The 9,971-nt window shown below is 50.1% G+C and overlaps 1 long non-coding RNA gene across 1 annotated transcript in view; it reads left to right on the forward strand.

Annotated features, from left to right (window-relative positions):
• The first annotated feature begins 2,933 nt into the window (after positions 1–2,933).
• LOC109489709 overlaps positions 2,934–9,971 on the forward strand; it is a 7,752-nt gene continuing 714 nt past the window's right edge. Inside the window, exons 1-3 of the long non-coding RNA XR_004628260.1 lie at positions 2,934–4,202; positions 5,053–5,172; positions 6,872–6,967. This is a non-coding gene — a long non-coding RNA (uncharacterized LOC109489709). The remainder of the gene's footprint in view (positions 4,203–5,052; positions 5,173–6,871; positions 6,968–9,971) is intronic.

Consider the following 9,971-nt stretch of genomic DNA (forward strand, 5'->3'; position numbering starts at 1 on the left):
TAAAAATAAATAAATAATAAAAATAAGAATAGCTCTTTAACATCTGAAAATACACGCACCCACATGAGTTAGAAAATACATGTAAATTAAAGCTAGAATCACGTCTTGAACTTCTCATGGGCAAAAATCAAAATGTTTGATAAAATGTCACTGAGCTTGTGGGGACGCAGCCACCCCCATCGGTGCTGTTGGGGAGATAAACTGACTAAGCTCTATGAAGAGTAATTTGCCATCAACTTTTTAAATTTGATACACGTATATATTGTGAAATGATCACTGCAATAACGTTAGTTAACCCATCCATGAACCCAGAGATAAAATGTAGTATTTCCCCCACCACTACCCCTGGCAAATACCATTTTACTCTGTTTCTGCAAGTTTGGCTTTTTTTTTTTTTCAGATTCCCCGTATAAGTGAGATCATACAGTACTTGTCTTTGTCTGATGTATTTCACTTAGCCTCATACCCTCAAGGTCCATCCATGGTGTCACAAATGGCAGGAATTCCTTCTTTTTATGGCTGAATAATATTCCATTGTGTGTGTGTGTGTGTGTGTGTGTGTGTGTCACATTTTCTTTATCCATTCATCTTCTGATGGACAACTGAGATTGTCTCCATGTCTGGACTATTGTGAATAATGCTACCAGGGACATGAGGCTGCAGATATCTCTTCAATATAGTGATTTCGTTTCCTTTACATAAATGCCTAGAAGTGGGATTGCTGTATCATATGGTTGTTTTATTTTTAATTTCTTGAGGAGCCTCCATACTGTTTTCCATGGTGGCTGCACCAATTTACATTCCCACCAACAGTGGCCCAAACTTTTAAAATTAAAAATGCACATACTATGTGACCCAGAAATTCCACTGGGAAAAGTTATCCTACAATCACACTTGGACTCGTGGGAGATGCTGTGAATACAAGGGTTATTTGCAGTATTGTTTGCAAGAGCGAAACAGTGAGGATAACCTAAAAACTATAAATACATTCTTGGTAAGATGGATTATGGCGCATCCTGAAAATGGGTTACTGCTTTGGAGCAATATAGGACAATCCCCAAGACATATTGTTAAAATTGACCAGGATGGGTGGGGGCAGGTACAGAACGGTGACTAGAGTAAAGCGACGGTTGGGTGCAGGGGGTGGAGGGAGAGGAGTAGGTAATGCACAAATGCATAGGCTGTATCTGGAAGGACATACAAGAAACCAATATCAGTAGTCGACTCTGGACAGGGACGATGCCTTGGCTAAAGCTGTTTTCCCTTTAAATTTTATGCCATGTACACGCATTACCTATTCATTTTTTTCTTAATTTAAAAGATAGTGCAAATTGCTATCTCTGGGCCATTTAAACAGGGATGACTATTTTCGCAGACTATCACAAAGAATACTCGGGCATTGTTAGAATGGTCCAAACATATTCTCCTATAACCCGGGAATTCTAGGAACTTCCTGAAATACATCAGCACCAGCTAATTTCATCGCACTCAAGATACGGAAAGAATTTCTATTAGATGTGTAGAACCCTAGCGTGCTTTTGACCTCCAAGTCTCCAGATCCAGTAGCATAGAGCAGAAGGGACTAGCATGGGGCCTCCCAGTCTCCTGCCATGGCCTTCAGAACAGACAGGACCTCATTCCACCCAGAGCTCGACGGCCACCCAACTCCCAGGGCCCATCACACACACAGGCATGGGGAACAGAATGCGGTTCTTAACATAAATGGAATTTGGAGCTATTTCCAAAGCTAGAACGCATTCAGACCGTAATGAGAAGGCATTTTTAGCTTCCAAATGGTAACTGACATTTGAGGGTTTACAATCTGCCAAGCTTCGACATGAATTCTCTCTTCTAATTTTTACCATGATGATGCCTCTCATCATTTCCCTTTACAGGTGAAGCAATGGGTGCTCAGAGATGTCCATCCGAGGTTACAAGGTGAGACTCAAACTCAGGCAGTCTGACTCCAGAAAGCCTTCCCTCTGTCTACCCTCCACTGCTTTTAAAATCACCAAGCCCTGCCTCCCACCTGCCCGCAGCCACCATTTTGGACAGCAAAGCTCCAGGTGATTACACAGTGGGTGGCTGCGAGGAAGGTCTCCCTCATGTGAAACAAATCGTCTGCTCCTCCCATGTCTCCAAGCAGCGAGGTCAGGGTCAGCCCTGAAACCCGTGAGGGAAAACCTGGTGGTCAGGAGCTGACTTTCTGTGACAACCACTTCCCAACCGTGTAACCAGAGCTCTCCGGAGAAACGGAACCAATAGGAGAGAGAGAGAGAGGGAGGTTTATTGTAAGGGATTGGCTCATGCAATTAAGGAGGCTGAGAAGTCCCACAATCTGCTGTCTACAAGCTGGAGACCAGAGAAGCATGAAGTATTGTTCCAGCTCAAACCAAGGCCTGAGAAACCAAGGAGCCGATGGTGCATAATCCCAGCCCAAGTCCAAAGGCCCGAGAACCAGGCTTGCCCGTGTCTGAGGGCAGGAGAAGATGGACATCTGAGCTCCAGCAGAGACAGCAAATCTGCCCTTCCTCCACCTTTTTGTTCTATTTGGGCCCTCAACAGATTGGACGATGCCCACCCACACGGGTGAGGGCAATCTTCTTTAGTCAGTCAACTGATTCAAATGCTACGCTCTTCCAGAAACATCCTCACAGGCACACCCAGAAGTCAGGTTATACCAGCTATGTGGGCATCCCTGAGCTCAGTCAGGTTGACACACAATATTAACCTCCACTTGGAACAGGTGACTTAGCCACCTCGGAATGAGATGGTCGGAGGGAAGGGCCTGTGCACAGTAGGTCGTCAATCCAGGTTAACCACTATTAGGAACGTTATTGTTTTCTTGTATGACGTTTCTGTCTGGCACAACTCAACGGTGAGCTCCTGAACTGAGTTCCTCTCGGTTGCTCTCCCCTTCTTCTCTTCATCACCCAGCACATAGTGGGTCCTCACACAGGACTGCCTGGCACACAGTAGGTCCTCAGTATGACTGTTTGAATTGAACTGAATCCATTTTAGCCTGAATATCTTTAAGTGGTTGGAGTTGCCTGTGTGATCTTAGGTATTAACTCTGCAGAGGGTAAGGGCGCTGCTGGAAGGGACACATTGGCCGCCCAGGGCTGGGGTCAGACGGTTCCTGGTGCCCAGAACTCCTCTCCTCCTACACCACCCCACACGCCAAAAGTTTCTTCTCCTACGAGCCTGTGCCTCTAACATCTTTACAACAACAACAATTCTTAAGGCTTTTACTCCACAATCAGCAAAGAAGATTTAAAATAGCACGAGAGAAGAGGTGTGTTGACTCCAATTCACGCTACGCAGGGAAGCACAGAGACGGCGGGAACCTCTGACACCATTCAGTAATTCCGAACCTTGCTGCAGGTTAGGATCTCCAGAAGAACTTTTAAAATTTTCTAACGGAATCAGAGTCTCTGGAATGGGGCCCACTGTCGGTATTTTTAAGGCTCCCCGGTGACCCAAATGTACAGCCAAGGAAGGAGCATCAAGGGGTTAGCCAGTCACATCCTTCTTCTTTTTAAGGGAAAATGCGCCTAACATAACATTGACCATGAACCATTTGACGTGAGCCATTCGACGGCGGTCAGTATATCCACAATACCATGCAGCCACCACCTCTCCCTAGTTCCAAGGCATGTTCAGTGCCCCCGAAAAGAAACCCCATACCCATTCGGCAGGCACCCCCAGTTCCCTTTTGTCCCAACCCCTGGGAATCACGCTAATCTACGTTCTGTCTCCACGGATTTACCTGCTCCAGAAATGTCACTGAAACAACATCGCACAACCTGTGACCTTTCCCGTCTGGCGTCTTCACGCAGCATCATGTCTTCAAGGTTCACGTACGTTGCAGCCTGTGCCGGGACTCTTCTCATGGGTGAACATCCCAAGGAGAAATCTACCACGTGCTGTGGATCCCCTCAACCGTCAGTGGACCTTTGGGTTGGTTTTCATCACCTCCTTTGAAAGCTGAGGAAGTGAGGTCCAGTGAGCACAGGGGGCTTCAAGAGTCACACAGCTCTGGGAGGCAGACCAAGGCTCAGATCCTTGTCTCTTAATTCACACGCAAGGTCGCTTCTGACTCCGCTGCTCCTCCCCGGTGAGCATGTCAAACCCCGCCCCCCCGTGAGGGTGTCAGCGCTCCACGAGTGAGTCCGCTCCCTGCCGAGTGTGTCAGCAGCCCGGTGAGTGTGCCAGACCCCTGGTGAGTTGAAAGGGGCATCTGAGGGCCAGCTGTGTTTGCACTGAGAGGCAGTCTCCCTCCTCACCTTCCCCGAGGGGAGGAGCGGGAGAGAGGATGGGGGTGGGGAATGAGAAGCACACCTGGGCCACATTCTGACCCCTTGTCCGTCAGCTCCCTGCCCTGGGCCAGCCCACAGGGCCCCTCCAAATCTCAGGCCAGAGACCCCAGGAGCAAGCAAGACAAGACTTTCAGGAGGTGACCCCAGGAGCCCAAGGGAGGGTGTGGGGAAGAGAGGCAGGGAAGGAAAGGAGCCGAGACTAGGGCGCCCAGTCCGGTACCCAGCAGGCAGCTCTGCGAGATGGTGTAGATGATGCCGCCGAGTTGCCCACCGGAAGGGAAAAGACGCTGGGGTGTTCATCCTCCAATCCCCCATCCGTCATGGCTTCTGGGGCTTTAACTCCATGACGCTTGTGGGCCGAGAGACAGCCCTCGCACAGAGAGTGACAGATGCCAAGGTGGGGACAGGCACAGTGACAAGGGGAGGTGATGGGCCTGAGGCAATGTGCTCTCATCTCTGTTTCCTTCTCTGTGAGAGGGGTTTGCAAGTGAGGTCGCATGTAAAGCACAGAAGCAAGCCCACAGCAGCGTTCAACTCTTGCTCTCCCCACCTTCACCCCCATTTGCTCAACACACATTTATTGAGCACCTACAACGTGCCAGGCATCTTACTGAGGGCTGTGGGTGCAGAGAGAGATGAGAGGTTGTCCTAGTCACCTCGGGCTACGGTGACAAAACACCACAGACGGGGTGGGAGGAGGGGAGCTTAAACAACAAACATGGATTTCTCACAGATCTGGAGGCTGGAAGTCCAAGGTCAGGGTGCCAGCAGATCCTGTCTCTGGTGAGGGGCTCCTCCTGGTTTGCAGACGGCCGCCTTCTCGCTGTGCTGACATGGAGGAGAAAGAGAAAGGGTGAGTTCTCTTCCCCAGCACGGGGGCTCCACCTTCATGACATAAGCACCTCCCAATACTGTCACATTAGGGCTTCAACATACGAGTTTTTATTTTGGCGGCGGGGGTGGGGGGGTGACCAGAATTCAGTCCATAGCAGAGGGAATCCCTGCCTTTGGCAAACTCACATCTAATGTGGATGAACGAGACCTCCCATCCTTTCCGATGCAGAAGGACAAAAACAGGCCCAAAGTTCCAGCTGTCACTCAGAGGGAGATAGACTCCGTGTCATGGTGGAAAGCCCAGCTGCCGCTTGAATTCCAAACTCATGTCCCCATTCTGACACAGCTTCCTTCTCACCTCCTCTTGGAGCCAGGCACTAAGAGGAACTGGCTGGTTCGGGCCCCAGTTTTGTTGGCGGGCCGCACAGATCACTGCCAACCTCAGCCCGGCGATGGGCACGGCCCCCCTCACTCTCCCTGTAAAGCCTCGGAGCGCTCATTCAGGGCAGGTGCGAACTGGTCAGCCTTCAGCCATTTTCAAATCTCGGAAACCTCCAAAAATAGCTAATTCTAATGCATATTTCAGGTTAGACTTGTTTATTTTCCCTCTCTCTGAGCCAGCAAGCTAATTTCCCCAGAGGGAGAAGGCAAGCAAAGGCTGCTGCCAGAGAACAGAAAAATCGGCTTTAGCTTCTCCCTTGATCGCCCGTGGGGGAGATGCCTCCCGGGCCCCATGTCTCAGTGCTCTCACAGAGGCCCGGAGACCGGGGCTTTTCTTTTCCGCGGGTAAGACATTTGAATAAACCCAGCCCCAAAGCCCAGCAATTGCCTGACTGTGGACACAGACTTCCAGGCCTCTTAGCTTGCAAGGGGAGAAGCAGGGGCCCACAGCTGGATGCCAGCCTTGATCTTTTCTCAGTAGCCAGGCTGGGGGAAGACAAAACAAAACAAAAACAGAACCACTGTGGTTTAAATTCCAAAGTAAGGAAGGACCCTGGTAGACCTAGTGTCTACACAGCTAGGGCCAAGGATGGAGGGATGATGGGTGGGTCTTGCGTGCAGTATTAGCAGAAAAATGTACTGTTTGGCTGCATTCCTATCACAGAAACTCAACTATATTTAACCAGAATGGAAAGTGGTAAAAACACAGTATAGGAACGCTTGAATTCTCCATCCACTGACTGCTCGAGAGTCGTGGCTCACCTTGAGGCAGAGAGGGTCGTGGGCCCAGACATCTGCACAGACTTTCCTTCTGCTAGCAGAGCTATTTGGGTAAGAACAGCCCTGCCAATCCCCCCAGGTCCTTCCTGTCTGAGGCCTTTGATGGCTCCAAAAGAAACCTCATTCTCCTTCGGTCTGTAAGGGTTGCATGATTCCAGAACCTCAAAAATGAGATGCAGAACTTGAACTCCAGAAGGAACAAGACGGTGGGAAAGCCATTGGGCAGTGACCCTCGCTTGGGAGCTTTATGGAGATCCGGGTAGGAGGCAGTCCCAGTATCCCTCTCCCAACCTCAGAAAATCAAGGAGCTAAAATTCAACACCAGGACTTTCCTAAAGAAGGGTGTCTGATGAGCCAGACAGCCTGCCGAATCATGGCTTCTGAGATGAGCTTAAACCACCTCACTGCTGTTACCCACAGTCTCCGGAGTCCATGGGGGGGGGGGTGATAAAATGACCAAAGCCACCAAGATCAGAAGCTCTTTTTCTTTTCTCTAGAGACATTCTGGAAGGCATGACCTCTGAGAAGAAGGGATCCAGGACCTCAAGAGTAGGAGCAAAAGAGGAGGCTAAAACCAGGGCAGTCTGGCCCTAGTAAGTCAGATTTTTCCCTTTGTGAATTCAGGTTGTTGCCTACATCCTAGGGGCCCTGAGCTGGTTCCATCCACACCTGTCGATTCCACATCGAGGGTATTCATATTCTGCTTTTGGCAAAATCTTGTCCATTAGGTAGGTTTTTTATTTTTGGTCTCAATATACCATGAAGAAAATTAGACTCAAAGTTCAAGTGACAGGGGCGCCTGGGTGGCTCTCTTGAGCCTCCAACTCTTGATTTCAGCCCCAGTCATGATCTCAGGGTCATGGGATAGAGCCCCATGTCAGGCTCATTGCTCGGGGGCGGGGGGGGCGGTCTGCTTGTCCCTCTCCCTTTGCCCCTCCCCCAGCTCACACAGGTGTGTGCGTACTCTCTCTCTCTCAAGTCAAAAATGGATCTTTTAAAAAAAAAAGAAAAAAGAAAAAGAACGAAAGTTCAAGCAACCTGTCCAATGTTACTCAGGCAATAGATGGTGGAATCAGTATTTGAATCCGCATCCAAAGCTGAACGAACTCTTTCCACTGCGTTGCTTTAGAAGAGAGGCAAATTCCAAGGAAAATCACAGCAGCATTCTTGAGGTGGTTACACAAAGCAGTTTCTTTCACGGTTCTGCTAGTCAGCGCCCGGTGCCAAAAGGAGGCATTTGCTTTTCTCCCTCTTGTCTCTCCTCTGCCTGGAAACCTCATTTGCATGAGGTCTTAAACAATACTTTTGGCTCATCCTCTTAGGAAACAGTGGAGGATGGAGATACTAGCTCTTTCTGGAGACTGCCAATGTCTAAATCAAAATTTTTTCTCCAGTAACTGGTGGTCAGGATGGACCTTGTCCAATTTTTTTTCACTTCCAGGACGGTTGGTGTCTCTTCCACATGCCCCGTTTTTCTAGACAACTTCCTCTTGGAGAAGAGATGGCACATACGCACGTATACCGTTTCTTCCCCAGCTTTGCCCACGGCAGACATTTCTAATCAATCTTGGCATTTCATCCTACTGATCCTACCCTCAGCCTCAATCTTTATTTACTGAAGCACCGGCATCTACTGCCAACCAAGGAAACCCACTTCCCCTGTGTCTTCTATGGCGATGCTCCATCTAGCTGAGCTTCCAAACCATCCTTTTGCACCAGAAGACCAGGATCTCCCCTCTCCCCCCATTAAGGCTGAATGCAAGACTCAGCTTAGAAAAGCCACTTCCTATTATAGACTCTCCGTGTGGAGTACGCTGTGAAACCCTTTCACCTGGCCATTATTAATTAAATCGGAACAGAAATTGTCCCACGGTGCATTCCTGATGAGCCTGTTCCATGTGACTTCACCTAAATATTTGACTTCCCTTTGGAAATTCGGGCCGAATTCCAGAACCTCTCACATGGTAGGGTCAAAACATCTCAAGACCAAGGTCACTTTGCAGTCAAGGGCACCAGTCCTGGGTCAGACTGTGAGTGTGAGGCTGAAGCTCCCCACCACGCGGGTCCACGCTGAGCTCCCGTCAAGGGACGTGAGGCAGCACATTCTGCACGAGCTCCAAACTCAAGGGCAGGAGGGGCTGCATTATTTATAGTTCCTGTTCAGCACTCCTCACAGGCGGAGTGCACCATACACCGTGACCTGCGTGGGGGCGCTTTGCCTCCCTCCCCCAACTGCGGCAAGTGGAGAAAACAAAACTCCAACCATCAGGACTCGTCGCTGCTGCTTTAGGTGAGACCAAGAAGCTGGAGTGCCTGGAGGTGCAGGGCACAGACTCGGAAAAGGTTGTGATAAGACTCAGCATCATCANTGTGTACCACCGCTCTCCACGCCTGTACCCCCGGCAGACATCACTAATCAATCGCGACTTTCCTTCGCTCTGACGTGGGGAAGCAGCACAGAGTTGCCCTCTATACGGGGCTCCAGGAAGCCCCTGTCAGCCACCCAGCGCTGACATGTGAGATAAAAGCTGGTTGCCATTCTGCCGTGGAGAACCTATTCACACCAGGCACTCAGCTCGGACTGCCACGGATGACATAAAATCCTGCTTCCTACTCCCACTCTTGTCTATGACAGTCCTTAGCTGTGCCCCAACACCCCATGCCGTACACGGACCTTGTCCATAGAGGGACCCAGATCATTGCTGCTTTTCCCCAGCTTATCCTTCACTCTGTCCAGCCTCATCCTGTTCTATCAACAAGATGGCCCCTGTCCCTAGACTCGGCACTTCCCCATCTTCCTCTGGGCCTGGGAACCCTGACACTAGCACCCTCCAAAGTATCCTCATCACACCTGTTGCAACCCAAGCCCTGGCCGACGTGCCCTAACCCCCCAGAAAGAAAGATTTCAACAAAGTCAGCCCATTCTAGAAACATGGTAATGATAATTGAGCTTCTGATCGTCACCAAGCATCTTCACATCCATGATCTCAAGTGATAATCCAAGTAGTCTTGGAGGTGAGTGTAGAGAGACCTGGAGGTTTGACAGCCCACATAAATAGGTCCAAACCGTGGCTCGACACATTACCAGCTGGAGAGCTTAAGTGCATCCCTCTGCCCGCCTGAGCCACGTTCTCTCCGTCCGCAGACCCAGCAGCACCTACCTCCCAGGGCTGTTGCCAAGACTAAATGAGATCACGCCCACAAGTTCTTCTGACAGCGTCAGACAATCAGAGCGTGTTGGCCGCAGTGGTTTTTATTAGAAGATGCTGTCTCAGATTGGTTTCTGAGAAGATCCTAAGATCCTAAGATAAGGGTTTGAATGCCATGGATCTGTGAGGCGGTCCTAGGAAGCACCTGAGGGAAGTAAGACAGGGAAGGGAAGGGAACCAAGGGTATATTGTGAGTAGGTCACACTTGTCAGCTACTGGGACTCCATCCCTGAAGAGACTCTGGGAGACGAGGCAGAACACAACCCCCGGGGTGTCCCACCCACGCGGCATTTATGCACCCACTCCCATTCCTGTTCTTGAGGGCCCCTCCTGGGCATGTTCTCTCCCCACACTCCCGACTCGCCTTGCGGTTGGGCCAGTCATGCTC

The sequence above is a fragment of the Ailuropoda melanoleuca genome, chromosome 10 (assembly GCF_002007445.2).
Source record: "Ailuropoda melanoleuca isolate Jingjing chromosome 10, ASM200744v2, whole genome shotgun sequence".
In the NCBI taxonomy this organism is placed as follows: domain Eukaryota; kingdom Metazoa; phylum Chordata; class Mammalia; order Carnivora; family Ursidae; genus Ailuropoda; species Ailuropoda melanoleuca.